The 16,768-nt window shown below is 38.7% G+C and overlaps 1 protein-coding gene across 8 annotated transcripts in view; it reads right to left on the bottom strand.

The window, feature by feature from the left end:
• The window catches only part of Phactr2 (phosphatase and actin regulator 2), a 268,905-nt gene that overhangs the window by 72,146 nt on the left and 179,991 nt on the right, over nucleotides 1-16,768 (bottom strand). The gene's annotated exons all lie outside the window — the stretch shown is intronic.

Below are 16,768 nucleotides of genomic sequence, written 5' to 3'. Positions count from 1 at the left end.
GTCCCTTCCTCCTCTTGGGAAATGGATGTCACAATTTCCTCCTGGAAAGTGGATAGTAACTATGTACTTACTCGGTCTGTAGAGAATACTGCCATGTCAACAACGCCCCCTAGTATCCTCAAAGATAGCCTAGGCAATTACTTTAACTTTTATTTTCCTCATCCAAATAAGGATAGTACAATTTAGAGGCTACATATATCCCCATCACACATCTAGAATCTAGCTGAACCCCAATTTTCTAACCCAAACTTGTCACTTTGCCTGCTCTAATTTACACTGGTAACTATCAAGATTTCAAGCCTCCCCAAGAGGTATGGCGTTTCTTCATTTTCCTGCAAGACATCAGATAGCACAAGTTTTTAATTTTAAAGGAGTAATTTTTAGATGACAGTGCATTCTTATAGCTCAAATTAGAAAAAAACAACAGTAAAACTGCTACTGTTGCCCTCTCCTCCACCTGTTCACACCGAACCCCATTCTAATGCCACAATTAACAACTTTTATTAGTCTCATGTACCCTCCAGATTTTCCTGGGCAAATGTAAGTATTCATTTTCCTTTTCTCCTGTTGTGGATAAATGGTACAGTGCCTTACAAGCTGTTGGTATGATGCTTTTTCTTTGAGCGAATGTATGCGCTGCTTCAAAATTTCACGTGTTGGGCTGCCTGCCAGAGAAGCTTGTGGTGGAAAGAGAAATAACAGCAGACGCCAAAGCTCACTCCCATTTCCAGAGGGGTGAGCTGGAAAAGCTGCCTCCTCACAGGTCCCATGGTTTTTAATCCCTAGAGATAAAGGTTCAGGACTTGAACAATGAGCACGTCCTCAATCCAGATGGGCCAGGAAGTACAAATTATCTCGGGGGAGTAATCAGAGGCCAGGACTCATGTGCTACGTGAAACACATGCTGTGCGTCCTTCCTTCTTCCACGCTACTCGTTGTAGACCCAGGAACAGCATTGGTGCCTAAGACGCGCGCTCTTGGGTTCATCTAGTTAATAAAAAATGTGTGCCCTTCTATTTCCCATTGCTTTAGCACAGGTAAAAGATGTGGCAAGATCACAAAGGCACCGGTGCTTGAAATAAGGATGAGGATAATCACCCCTTAAATGATTACTGTCTAACTGCATACCAAGAACAACAGGCTAGGGAGCTCTCTGACAAAATGGGTCGCAGCTCTAAATGGTGATGGGGCTTTTCACACCAGATCAGAAACAATGTCCATTAGAGAAGAAGCTACAGAAAGCCCGAACTTATAAAATCCCTTTCTGTGATGCTTTCTCCCTATAACCTGTTCTTACACAGTATTAACCACTGTAGGGACACAACAGCTTTGATCAAGAAGGAATGTCTCAGAAGGGCACAGTGGCATACACCCATCATTTAGTGTTCTGCAAGACTGAAGGAGGACAACCTCAAGTCAAGGCCAAGCCTGGGCAGTTCAGCAATTTAGTGAGACACTGTCTCAAACAAACAAAGGGGGTGGGGTGGGGTGCTGGGGATACAGCTCAGTGTGAAGGCCCTGGGTTAACTCTCCGGTCCACACATACACACGCACACGTGCACGTGCACACACAGACACAGGGACACACATACACACACACACACACAGTATCTCATTTCACCTTGGACTGTGCAGTCAACAGCAAACAAGATTAGATACAAAATATATCTTAGTGATATAAACTATCCAGATTAAGACATTCTCACTTATTTAAATATCTAATTCTATTGCCTGGGTTAAGGTATCTGAAATTCTTCATATCTTAGGCCAATATTTTCACAGGGGTGGACATATACCCTCTATAATAGTGTTTTTCTTTAGTTAATCTATGAACAATATACATTAAAATAGTATCAATTCAAACTAATAGGCAGAGCTAACAAGTTTAAATTAGTAAGGTATGAGTAGAAATTCCTTAAAATCTGTGTTTCTCACTTTCATATATATATATCTGATCAGACTAGCTTTCCTGAGCTCGAGATGATTACAAAGTTTGTTTTCTGGAGAATTTCACACATTTCTCTCTTTTAGCAACCATCTTCCTACACAACAGAATCACAATTTTTGTACAGAATGGAGTTCTTCTGGCAAAACTGGTCCAGTACTGGACTAAATGAGGAAGGAAAAACTATTCTGATTCCTGCTGGACCCCAGAGTAACTGGATGAAGGGTCACTCAACTCAAGTTTTTGCTTTCCAATAAACACAGAGAAACAGGGTGTGGGAAAATATACCTGTTGGCTGTATCTGAAATTACAATGATTAAGGTCTGATGTCAAAGCTAACTCAATTTTGACATAATCCTTTCTTTCAATAATGTCGCTATTCACTGACTAATTTTCTAATTGTTAGGTTGAGATCATTATTCTTGGTGGTGATTGAAAAACTAGAGAACAGAAAATGGATCAGAAAAATATATAGACAGTCCTTTTATCATATGAGAACATGCTATACAATAAACTTGTATAAATACATTGTGTACACATTATTAACAGCTCTAGAATATATTCTGTGTTGAAGTAGTCTATATATAGAAATCTATTATATATGATACAGTCATATACAATATTTCACAGAATTGTAGAATAAGTATTTTTCTAGGTATTTATGTAGGCATTAATAGAATATTCAATAAAATTCTACATAACAGAATGTTTCTTTATGAGAAGTATTCCAGCCTCTTGCAGCTTAGCAGGTGACCACAGGCAAACTTCTAAACTTCCCTGAGTCTGTTTCTTCGTATGAAAACAGGTATTAAGCCTAAAAGTGTTTTGCACAAGTATGGACTGAATAAATATTGTTTTCCTCTTCTTTCCATTTTACCCTGCCTGTGTTTGTACTTCCTGTTGACAGCAGACTACTAGTATTTTTACTTCACTGTACTTATCAACTGAAAGGTAGCATGACACAGGCTTAAGAATGAGGACTCAAAGCGGACTGATAAGGTTCCAAGATGCTAACCAGAGGCCTGGGAATGCAGGGTAATGTAATTCAGTGCTTTACTCCTCATTCATTTAAAAAAACTCAGTAAAAAAGAAGAGACTACTATACTAAGTGCCAGCAATCTGTCAACAACTGATTTTAAATTGATGAGTAAACTATCATTGTTTTGCATTTGGTTCATCCAAGGTTTTCTTTAAAAACAAATTATAAGTGTTGGGGCAGGGGAAATGGAAAGTTGCATTTTTCATGGATACAGTTTTAGTTTCGGAAGATGGATATAAGTTCAGGAGATCTGCTGCACAGCAGTGTGAGTATACTCATCACTACTGATCTGTACCCATAAAATGGTTAAGATGGTAACTTTTAGGTTCTGTAGTTTTTTAACCGTAATTAAAAATTAAATTATAAAACTGTTTTGACTAAAGAGTGCTATATAAATTATAAGATGAAAATAAAAGGAATTTTAATTACACTAATATACAAAGAGTTCTCTGTTTTCCAATATTCAGTTTTCTTTCCAGCCATGAGTTTATCCTCTCATACTCCTTAGATAGCCGCTTATGCCCACCTTTTAGTAAGCACTAGGTAAACACTTATCCTTTGGAATAAAGAAACATCAGGAGTACCAGCTTTAAAACCTAGACAGTATGCATTTGGGAAATAGTTGAAGAAAATTCAGGGACAAAAGAAAATATTCTAAGCCTAAATGAGCAAATGCCTTGCACCTAACACACACACACACACACACACACACACACACACACTCTCAAAGAATTAAAGTGGCAACTTACATTCCAAGTGGGAAATAGATCAGGAAAATATATAAGCCAAAAAACAGTCACTTTCCAGGACTTAGCCCTACCGATAAGAGCTGGATTCATATCGCAGGATGAAAAAAGACAAAACAAAGCCACAATGGGAAATAATATGCAAAGGAAATAAAATAATGGACTTTCCTGACAAGTTTTCTGACCCAAGCCAGAAGGAGTTCTATAGTGCTTTTAAAAGTGTTTAAAGTGGCACCACTCCAAAGGAAAATGAAATTAGGAAATTATCCACCCAAGTAAGGGATACAAACAATGGGATCCTCTCTTAAAACAATGCAAACTCACTTATCTCACCCCAGTGGAAACAACATTTTATTAAGAGATTGATGGGAACATTGCTCCTTTCCTCCCCATCCCCCTTAAGAATCAAGTGTGACAAAAAAGGAAATTAAGTTAACAACAATGTACTTCAGTTTAGTGAGTATGTTTGGTTTTACATGTCATTATAATCAGAAATTAGAAAAGTGACAGTATCTGGACTCCCTTGAGATGACTTCTATAGAATGCTCCCCTAGAAAAGACAGGGTCCTTGAGATACTAGGGGACTCGATGGAGCACAAGTTTAAACCCAAAGCTCAGCTTGGATTAAACAAACAATATACTCCTCTCCAGAATGTACAGGAAGCCAGTATGCAATATAGCATTTAGAAACAAAGGTTTCTAATTTATATTAATCTGCAGAAGCTTGGTCCTGGTGGTCTGGTCATTCTATTGCGCAGATGGCTATTTTAAATTTAGGATTGAAGGTGCCCATATTTATGAAAACACAAATTTCAGTTATGACAAAGGCATATAAATTTAGCTCTTGTCTTAGTCTTTCCCATAAATGGGCTTTACCACTATAATTGATTTGCAATAAATGACAAATACTTCATAAATAAAAGGTGGGAGCAAGATTCTTTTCATCCATGTGTGTATGGAAAGAATAAACAAAGAAAAAATATTTATGGTAGAAAAATAAAGAGGAATAGTTAATCTCCTTTATATATAATGTATATTAGATATATAGAAGAAAATTTTCATCACCATCTTAGATTTTTAAGAAAACAACAAAACAACTTTTTATGTATGGCAAAATTATCATATGTTGTGTCTTTTCACTAGAGATTTTCTAACACTTATTCAGCCTGATTAAATTCAGTCATGTAATACACAGATACACAAATGGTCGACTAAAGCATGAGCCTGATTTGCTTCATTTTTTTGGTTACTCATGCCCCTTCGCGGACCTTTATGGTGTCAAACACAATAACACACCTAAATCCATCATCCATCCTTGAGAATACCCCCCTATTCTATCTATTAAGTTGGTGAAATATTCATTTTGTCTATGATGGCCTTTCAGATTTCTTAAACAACTTTCAGGGACATGACTTATAGAATGACAGACACTACAGAAGGGCTGAAAAGGAGCACACTCTGCTCTCCCACCCCATATAAGCACTTTCCAAATCACACAGCCTCGTGTAATAAGGCCCATCAGGAATCTTTCATTAATTCAATCATTTCAAAAGAACTGAACTGTACACCAAAGGGGTGAACTAGTCTGCAGCTCTATCTCAACAAGGATGTTGAAAAAAAGAGTGCGGGGAAAGAGCGAGCCCACATGGGATGAACCAGACAGGGCTCACCGGGAACAAGTGGACTTCTCTGAAAATGAGGGGAGCCAGGCAGCCATAGGAAATCTACAGAAGGTCACTCTTGGCCTTTGCATTTCAAAGCACCAGAGTGCTACCAACACTCAAGCAAGGTTAAAGGGAATACTGGAATGACCCGATAGCTATTAAAGAAATTGAATTTACAATTTAAAATCCTTTAGGCCCAGACTGTTTCACTGGTTAATTCTACCAAACCTTTGCTTCCTCAAAGGTGGGAATAGAATAGGACAGTTCCCAACTGATTTTACAAGATCAATGTCACTCTGATACCAGAACCAGGCAGTGTCATGTTTTATGTCAGTGACTCCCAAGCCACATGCAATTATAGATGGGATCAAATCTAGCGTGTATGACTGGTTCATTGTCTAGTGCTTGGATTGGTGTTGTGAGTGCTGCACGCCTATGAGGTGGAGCCGGCATACGATGTAATGGCAGGAAGAAGCTTGTCAGTTTCGGCCTTGCTGTTTGCTACTGCCAAAAACTGCGACCCTGCCATGCCACCCTGCCTTGGGGTCAACTGAATATGGATGGAAACCTCCAAAATTGTAAGAAATAAGCCTTTCCTCCTTTCATCTTGGGCATCGGTATTTTGTCTCAGCAACAAGTATGAAAAGTAACTAAGACAAACAGTATAGCATAGACAAGAAAAGAAAATTACAGAACAATATCACCAATTCCTAACACCACGCTCTGATCTACTGAGCTAACTGGCCAGGTAAGCATCACCACTTCTTAATAAACCATAACTAGGTGAAGTTCACCCAGGAATGCAAAATTGGTTCAATATTCAAAAACATAATAACAGTCTAAAAGAGAAAACCCACAGGATCATATCAATACAGAAAAAGTATTTGAGAAATTTAACATCTATGTGTACATAATAAAGACTTTCAGAAACCCAGGCACAAAAAGGAAACTTCCTCAACCTGATAAGGAAGAAAATCTTCAGCAAACATTCTGCGTAAAATCCTTTCCCCCTCACAATGAAAACAAAGCAAGGATGTCCCCTTTCACCCTCCCAGTTGATGTGTAGTAGAAGTCCCACCTACTACTAAAGATAAGAAAGAAATAAAAGGCATATTGATTAGAAAGGAAGAAATAAAATAATTCCCATGGACAGATGACATGATTACTCATGTACAGAATCTAAGGGAATCTTCAGTAAAAATACTAGAATCAATATGTGAGTTTAGCAAGGAGGCATAGTATAACCATATTTCTAGCAAGCAAACAGTTGGAAATTAACACTAAAATATATATATTTATGGTATCTCAAGGAAACAGGTATAAACCTAATACTGTCTTACCAAATTAAAAATGCTTATGAAAGAAATAGAAAAGCCAATCTAATGGAGAGGCATCTCAACCATAGACTAGAAGTTTCAACAAGGTAAAGGGAACAATTCTGCCCAAATTGCAGTAGTGGTTTAATGCAATTCCGACAAAATCTCAGCAGCAACTTTTTGAAAATATAATCAAACTGTCTCAAAAATATAAATGAGGGGGCTGGGGATTTAGCTCAGTGGCATAAGCGCCTGCCTTGCAAGCAGGGAGTCGTGAGTTTGATCCCTGGTACCGATAAAAAGGAGAAAGACAAAAAAAAAAAAAAAAAAGATTATTAAAAAAAATATAAATGAGAAGGTGAAGAAACCAGATTATTTTAAAACAATTTTAAAAATAATACAGGTGGAGAAATCATGCAACCTAATTTTCAGACTTACAAAGCTACAGTAATCAAGAAAGTATGATATTTGCAAATAGACACACAGATTAAGAGAACAGAACACTAAGTCCAGAAATAGACCACACATATGCGGCCAATTAATTTTTAACAAAGGTGCAAAAGCAATTCAATGCAGAAAAGAAAGTCTTTTAAACAAATGGTGCTGAAAGTTCTTAGGACACCAAAATCACATTCTGGAAATAAAAGATAAACTGTACCTCATTAAATTTAAGAAATTTTTCTCTATAAAAGACACTTTTAAAGAATGAAAAGCTACAATACAGTAGGAGATACTTTCAAACATTTCTGACAAAGGGATTATACCTAGGATATATAAAATACTCTTTTTTTTTTGGTCTTTCCGTTTTTATCGGTACCAGGGATCGAACTCACGACTGCCTGCTTGCAAGGCAGGCGCTTATGCCGCTGAGCTAAATCCCCAGCCCCGAAATACTGTTAAAGCTCAATGTAAAGAAAACAAATATTCAATAAAAATTGGCCAGAAGACTTGCACTGACTTACCGATGAGGATATATGGAAAAAAATATACTCATGGATTTTTGAAACGAAAAAAGGTAATTCAATAGAAAATACAGTGTTTTCAACAAATAGAATAGAAATAACTAGAAATTTATATTCAAAAAATGAACCTTCACTTAAATCTCATACCTTATTTAAAAATTATCCCCAAATTGATCCTACAACTAAAATATAAAGCATAAAGTTAAGAATGCTTTAGGAAAAAATCTAGGAGAAAAATCTCTGGTCTGGAGATTAGCAAAGAAATGTGAGCTATTACACCAAAAGTATGATCTATAAAGAAAAAGTAATAAATATGACTATCAAAATGACATTTTTGCTCTGTAACTTATTTTGAGAATGATAAGACAAGTTACAGACCAGAAGAAAATGTTTGTAAATCACATCCAACTAATAACTTTATTAAAAAATAAATAAAAGACTTTAACAGAAACTTTACACACTTGGACATGTAGAAGGCAAGTAAGAACATGAAAACAAGTTCAATGTCATTAGATATTAAGGAAATCCAAATTTTAAGTCTGAGAAATGATACTATCTACCTACCAGAATGTCCATCAATAAACTAATAACTGCATGCCTGTGTTCTTAGTGACCCTATGACAACAGTTAAGAGGTGGAAATGATCCTCACGTCTATTACAAATGAGTGAGCAAATAAAATGTATACTGTGCAGCCTTAAAAAGGAAGGAAATCTGTCACATTCTCCAACATGGGTGAACCTTAAAGACACGATGCTAAGTGAAACAAGGTAGTCACAAAAGACAAACACGGTATGATTCCACTTAGATGAGGGACTGAAAGCACTCAGATTTACAGAGAAAGTAGGAGAGGGTGCTAGGCACAGTGGTGCCCGCATATAATCCAGCTGCTTGGGAGGCTGAGGTGGGAGGATGGCTTGTGCCCATGAGCTCAAGACCTGCCTGGGCAACACAGCAGAACCCCGTCTCACAAAGAGTAAAAAGCAAAAAGGAAGGAGGGAAGGAGTGAAAGAGAAAGGATGGGAGGAAGTGGGGAAGAAGTGAGGAAAGGAAGGAAAAAGGAAGAAGAAAAAGAAAAAAGAAAAGGAGGAAGGAGGGAGGAAAGAAGGATGGAAGGAAGGACGGATTTCCAGAGGGCAAAAGAAAGCTGTTTAATAGCCTTATAGAGTTTCAGTTCTGCAAAATGAAAAACTTTTGGCGATCTGTTTCCACAACAAAGTAAAATAGTTAACATTACTGAATGGCACACTAAATGATGATTAAGATCTTACATTTGGTATGTTTTTACAGTAATAAAAAGTGATGACAATTCTTGAGTGACTGCATTTGTGACACTCTTGAAAGGACAAAACTAGAATGAAGAATTAATCAGTGGCTGCCAGACGGTAGCAGTTGTGGGAAAGGTACCCAGTCATATGTGATGATGAGAGGAACTTGCATAGGAGACTTGAGATCCTGACTGTGGAAGTGGTTATACAAAAGTAGACACTTTAAAACTCTTAGAACTGTACACACACACACACCCTTAAAAAAACAAAAATAAAAAATACAAGTGATGCATGACCAACAGAATACCTCTCCTGAGAAGATCATGATTTCAGTTGCAGCACCTGAAACAAACTTGTTGGGGGGAATGGAGTTGTACGTTTGTGCCCCCTTCACACGTAAGGCAATCTTAGAAGTCTGCACTGGAGTTGTCACAAAAAACAAATAATTCTCATGTTTCTTCCTGTGGACTATAAACTCACTGGTGCATGGCAGTGGCCAGAGAGAAAGGCAAGGCAGGAAAAAGTGTATGGAAAAGTCACACAGCTATTCGTGTTTCCCAAAAGGGCAAGGGTTGGACACAGTTGGCACAAACCAGTGCTAGTGAGAAGCTTCTACCCGCGGGGCTGCAGGCAGTCCAGGGGTACCCTAGGGACACGTCGCGAGGGCTGTCAGGAACATCCACCTGAGGCCCCGAGGGCCAGGCTGCAGAAGCCAATCTAGCCACCTAAGGACCTTTATCCTGCTTCTTTGAGAGGAATCACCAATAAAAGAGAAGGTAGGAAAAATTAGGGAACATCCCCACTTGCTATGGTCTGGAAAAGCTGAACGATGTCTAGGAGTGAAAAAACAATATCAGGAAGGAAATGACCAAGAAAAATGTTCTGAGGAAGGGCAAGCCATGGGTTTCTTCTCTCTGACTGAAGAGACGTAAAAAGCTGTTCAAACTGATAGCATGGAGGGCAAGGTCTGATCTGTCTGGATGACAAAATTAATCCAACAATGTGAATCTGACAAAACACAATGTCCATTCCATGAAAATGGATGTGAGACACTGGGAGGACACTCACTGAACTGGCCCATCAAAGAGAACTTGAGAGTTGAACCAGCGAAAGGAAAAGTACTCAGCTAATAGTACACATGTGGGGGCCTCGGAGGACAGCAGCCAGGACAGCAAAAGCAGTGACAGAGGATCCTGGTGCTTTCAGGAAAAAAAGCATACAAGAAGCTTAGGCTTTCATTCAGAGAAGACTTATAACCAAAGGATGTCTCAGGTCTCAGCCAGAGCAAGTCCTTGAGATATAGAGGGCAGGATTCCTGGAGACCTGAAAGAGACATCTGGCTTAGTGCAAGCCAGAAGCCCAGAGGAAGCATCGATGTCAGAATTTTATAAGGAAGGTACACGCCAACAGGAAAACTCAAGAAAAGAGGAGTCGGTGCCAGAGAAGATGAAGAAGTGGGTATGAGAGAAAGACCATAAAACAGACGGATAAAGGAGTAAAGGAGATCACCCAGTTAGGAGGGCTGGATGATGTTTCCCAGCTATGGAACATCAAATAAACAGAGAGGCAATGGGCACGCTGGTGGCAGATTTTAACTCTCTAGACATTCATGAGACACTTAAATCCTACGATAAATTATTATTTTCAAAACAAGATGAATCCCTATTCTGGGCTTCACTCTATGTAATGGAAATATGACTGCTGCAGCAAAAGTTCTAGGCATTTTTCAGAAAGTCACTAAATGAGCTTAGCATGAAAACGAGCTACAGAAAGGTAAGTGAAGTGTGGCCACACACAGGGCAACTTGGAGACGATGGCAGCAGAGATCAGCCTGCCTTATTTATCACCACTTCCTTGGACAGCCTGCCCAGGGCCTGGGACTCAATAAAAACCAAGGAATCTAGACAATTTCATATGCTCCTAGGCTGAGACACTATAAAGCTGAAAAAGGGAGTGAAACAACTTTATGACGGGAGGATCATCATGTAACAGTGTCACCCAGGAAGTATGGAAGAGCCTAATACCATCCATCTCCCATATGGCATGACAGAGAGATATTCTAAGAAATGTGCAGTTTGGCAATTTTATCCCTGTGCAGACATCCAAGAATGACCTCACACAGATTAAGGCAGCGACCACATCATTAGGGTGCACCATCTTATGAGCCTGTCATCATATATGTGGTTCATCACTGACTGAAACATCATCAGACATTCCACACCTGCCTATCTTAATACATGCATCAATACAAACATATACATGTGTGTACACACACACACACACACACACACACACACACACCTTAGAAAGACCAAAGATGATCTGTTTTAGGCCAATACAAAAGAAGATTTCCCTACAACTGAGCCATGAGTTAGGAGTGCAGGAAGAAGGTCCAGCACTCAGTGTCATCAGGATTGCTGGAGTTGGGGTTGGATTCCTGCCCTAGGGAAGCGAAGCAGACGGCCGGGAAGGCTTTTGACAATCTAAAATTCTCCATCTCCAGTGCAAAGTCTCACAATGTTTTACTATAGTAATAAATAGCGTTTGGCTGTTTTTTGGGAAACCTATGACTAATAGCAGGTTTCAGGTACATTATGGGTAAAATTAATGTTTCTAAGCTTGTTTGGGAACATGGCCATCAGGCCAAGTCATCTAAATGCATTCCCTGGGACACCATCAATATGCAAGTTAAGGATTTTGAAGTTGGAGGCAGGTATGCATTAGTATTTCAACTTCTAAAGGCATCCTGAGTTGAACTAGACATTTAAAACCACCACTGGAAAAAAAAAATCACCAATATATGAAGGATTCTTGAATTTGACTCCATTAGAGTGGCTTTTGCCTAGGTTTGATGACCTGTTAGAATCTGGCTCTTAGATTTGATATAAAGACAGGAAGCCATAACTAAAAGTTCACAGTTAAATCCCTTTCCTGCTTTCCTGCTCCTGCCCTGGTAGAACTGCCCAGAGTGAGACCGCATGATTTGTTAACCCTGGCACTGGCAACGGCTACCGAGATTATCCGGTAGGAGGCTCATGAATGTGAGGCATTTGATTAAGTAACTGGGTTAAGTTTATGATGGACCAGAATCAGCACGTTAACACTGGCACTGCTAGAAGGAAGCGCGTGCTGTCTGCAACCCGTGTGACTGCACAGCAGGATTTCTCAGAGACCCTTCCCCTCCTTGCGTCCTGCCTTTGCTTAAATGCCAGTTTTCCAGAGTCCCCCTGCTCACTCTACTGGAAGGTCTTTCTCATGTTTTCTACTCCAATCCCTTGCTGTGTTTGTCTCTTCTCACTTTCTAATATACTTCCTAACTCATTTGGGTTTGCTCTGGCTCCTATCCCACTAGAACACAGGCTCTAAGAGAGGAGGAAGATGGGTCTCTTTTGCATTGCTGAAGTCTGTATAAGTTGGTGATGTTCTACAACTGTGTCTGACACATCATAGATGAAAATGCTTGGTAAGCAGGTATTAAGAGGACAAACAAGTGCCTTCTAACGGAAGCAAGGAGCCCGCATCAGGCCTGCATGCGCTGCATGGCCCTGGCCTGGTTCAGTAACTCTGCTGCAGTATATTGGGAAGTGGGACTGATTCCCTCCTCTTCCCCCTGTATGACGAGAGGATGTATGATACACAAACGCACTTCCACCTTCTTGGTGGAATGAGAGAGACAGAAGTCAAAATACTGTCATGTATTAACATGAACAAAGAAGTCCTTAACAAATATCACCTAGGCCAATCCTTTACCGCTGCTCTATTTTATAAGATAGTGGAAATAATCTGGGCAGCCACAAAATGCCTCGACAGTTATGGAGAATATTGGACTTTATTATGACAGAACATAATTTCGGTCTTATTCAGACATGTTCCTCCATGTGCACTGTTGAAATCAGGCCCATCAGGTAGGACAAAATTATTCTTCAGGCCAAATGCTTTTACAGGAAAACCTAGTATGAAGCAACTTGATGTATTAGTGTCACCTGTCAAGGACTGATCACTGTTGATCGGGGCAGGAAGTCATCTTTCAAAGATGCAATAGGGTGTACTGGTCCAAAGCACTGGCTATAGCACCTTGTTGTGTGGGTTCTGATGCTGCGTCTGCTTCCTTGCACAACTCAACTGAATTTTCTGGGCCCAGTCTCTCCTCATCGGTACAACTGGATAATAGTAGCTCTTAAACTTCACAAGGCTGTTGTAATGATTCGATGAGTTAATATGAAGTCTTAGGCTAGAACCTGATAGATGCATCATAGCATTAAAACAAAAAAAGGTAGCTGTTCTAATCATTAGAAATGCAGAGCAATTTGGTGAACTACAGCGTTTACCAGCTGACTCTCTCCAAATTAATCTGATTCCTAGAACGCCAATACTTATCTAAAAATCTAGACAGGCATTCCTTTCCTGTTATTAACAAGGCAAATAAAAGCCACAATTTTAATGGCCATAAATTGCTTTGATTTTCTTTGGGAAAATCTTTCATTAAGAACAAAAGATAGGAAAGAAAAAATTTTCTCAAATTATTTTATTAGCTTAAGAGTTGTAGAGGGCTGAAATTATGATCAGCATAGTTCTGCTTAGTTTGTTAATGTGTGTCTTCTTTTTCATTATCCTTTTTTAATCCTCAGTTTCTTTGACGAAGTCCTGAAGTACCCAGTGCTGCATTTTTTATTACAGGGGGTAGTCAGGATTTAAGCAATTCAAAGCACATTTTAAAAATATATATTATTCTATAAAGCACTTCTATAAAGCAGAACAAAGATTAATGAGACCATCTTGGCCCTTAAATGCTTTATGATAAATTACGAGCATAAGAGAGAGAGAGAGAGATAAACAAAACAAAACACAACACAACAGGAAACAGTTTTTATGTAAGAAAAAAGCTGCACATGACATTCTGAGTTCTCAAGACAGAGATGGACAGACCCTTAGCTTAGGTGATATTGAAAAAGGACCTTCTCACCTAGGAGAAGAAAAGCACTAAGAACAGCTACCTGGGGAAGCAATTCATGTGACATTCTGACTATGTGACACGGGTTCATCAAATGTAAAACAGCCCCCCAAGGCATTTCTCAAAATGTGTCTCACCATTAAATGATGTATCCCTGTAGATGCAAAAGGGTCACTCTCTTGACCTGCTTAATAAATAAGGACAGTCAGAGAATTCAGGAACTTTCTGCTTTAAAACAATGCCAAAAGAACTGAAAATCGATGCATAACTGCAGTTTGCCTCATAGGACAAGATACTCTTTGGGCTTAGAAAGAGCATTCCCAAAAATAATTGCCACAAGGACCACTAACACAGGCCTGCTTCCCTGTCAAAACTGTGTTATTACAACAGCATCAATGAATTAGCATTGCATCTACAGCTAACTGAAAATTCCTACAACAGAACCCCTTCTAGGAAAAGTGGTATGGTGTTAATTACTAAGCAGTGGAAGGTAGTAAGAGTCATCTGTGTGATAATCAAGCATGCATATCAAGCCAGGAGTTTAAGAGAAGGTAGGTTTTTCCTAAGGTGAGTTTTAGAGATTGCCCAGCTACACATAGCTTTGATAATATTCAAACATGCTCACTTTCATTGCTTGAAATCATTTTTTCTTTTAATGATTTTTGAAATCATTTCTTAAAAAGAAAACCTTTTAGGGGCTGGGGATTTAGCTCAGCGGCATAAGCGCCTGCCTTGCAAGCAGGCAGTTGTGAGTTCGATCCCCAGTACCAATAAAAACGAAAAAGACAAAAAAAAAAAAAAAAAAAAAAAAAAACCTTTTCCTTCATTATTTCAAAATAAGTCAGTTTTTCTCTAGATGTGACATCTTTGTTCAACACACACAAAAACTAACATGTTACACACCATTTTGTGTATTTGTTTAAGCTTCACTGGTGTTTTCTACATATTTCAGCAGAAATTATAGACTTTATAGAAATAAGTTGACAATCACTGATGATTAAAAGAAAGTGAGAGGACAGAGGAAGGGGAAGTTTTAAAAAAATAGATATCAGGGCTGGGGATTTAGCTCAGCGGCATAAGCACCTGCCTTGCAAGCAGGCGGTCATGAGTTCGATCCCCGGTACTGATAAAAATGAAAAAGACAAAAAAAAAAAAAAAAAAAAAATAGATATCTTCTAGGAGAAAAAGGTAAGCAGTCCAGAGTCAGGCAGAGCCTCAGAGAGACACTGAAGAGCTTTCTGTCCTCTGTTCTCATCAGCTTCTTAACACAACTATCTGTCTGCAGTCCTACTTGCAACCTGGTAACCATGGTAACTGAACAACAAGATTCTCCAACCACTTAGGAAAATGGGAAAGGAAGACTCTTAGGAAGTCCAATATGGTTCTATCCACACCTGAAGACAAGGGAGGAACAAGAGACCTGCAGGGACAAAAAGGAGTTGAGGGTCTCCCCGAGGACTCACAACAGAATCTGGAACTAAAGCACAACACAATTCAGTTCACTCAGCTCCCCAATTTTGCAGATACGGAAAACTGAGGCCCAGCAGCTGAATACGATTTGATCAAGATCACCTGATGCCTTGGTGGTGGACAACCATCCAGTTGTCCTCAGTTTGTCCTCTGTCCACCAGGTCCCACTGACTCCCAGCCCTGAAGTCACTCAGGCACTGATGAGAATCGACTGTCAAGCTATCATTATGGTCTCCTAAGCCAAGTCTCTATTCTTTCTGTGTTTTTTTATTATGGTTATTTTCTAATGCCCACAAGTATAGAGATGAGAACCAACCTCATGTACCTATTATTAAGCTTAATACTAGAAATAATGTGACAATCATAATTAAATGAAAGGAAGGAAGAAGGAATTTATTAACTTATGGCCAATCTTCTATATTTTTACCTGCCCCACCCTTCCCCCCAAGATAATTATGAAGGACATCTTACTTGTCATTATTTCCTGATAAATAACAAATAACCAAAGAAATTATATAACTGTAAGTGAACAGGAGGCGACTTCTTTTTCAGGGAGTGTTGTTAGCCATATTGCATACCCTTGAGTTGTGTATAGTATTTTCTACTTTTTTTTTTTTTTTTTAATAGCTCTAGGACTAACAGCCAGGGCTACTTCAAAAGGTATGGTCTATGACTTCATGCATATACTGGCAGTATTAGACTGTGTTACATGAGGAATTTTGAAGAAAAATTAGTTTTGGACAGTAAGCCTGGAGAAAGCTGGATGTGTATCAAGAGCTAAAAGCTCTTCTTCCATAAACAAAACACCATTGACATCTTGCATTTGTTTAAATTGGGCTTTGATTTGGTCTGAGATTTAAAGACAGTTTTCTCCATGGGCCCCAAAGAAAGACACTAAATAATATCATTCATCAGGTTGAGTACATCTACAAATTAAATTAACAATGAAAAATTTTCAAGCCAATGGGTTACATTTGGTCTCGTCAGAGATTCAATTATCAAACCCAAGGGCATGATGGAAAGTTACAGTCAATACATACCACCACACTTTTCTTTCATACAACCATTTAAATCTGGCTGATGAAAAAAAATTTCAAAGATATTTAAAATGATTTAATTAAATGAAGACTCTGCTACCAGAACCAGACAGACAGATGTGTAACTGTGCATATGGAAAAATGATTGCCACCACAATGTTGATACATAACATTTCCACTCTAATGTTGTATTACATCACACAGTAAAATTTCTTATATGAATGTACAAATGTACATTTTAAAACAAGCATATATGAGAAAGTCAAAATTACCCTTAAATGAAATAACTTTGCTTCAAATATAAATTAAATTTTTTCTGTAAAAACCCTGCAAAATACAGTTTTCTACCTTTTGAAAAATTCAACAGTGTA

Source organism: Cavia porcellus, unplaced genomic scaffold (assembly GCF_034190915.1).
Source record: "Cavia porcellus strain 051 isolate PalLab524CR breed Dunkin Hartley unplaced genomic scaffold, mCavPor4.1 scaffold_22, whole genome shotgun sequence".
NCBI lineage: Eukaryota > Metazoa > Chordata > Mammalia > Rodentia > Caviidae > Cavia > Cavia porcellus.
The sequence above is the reverse complement of the archived record's forward strand: the minus strand, read 5'-3'. Positions and strand labels throughout refer to the sequence as shown.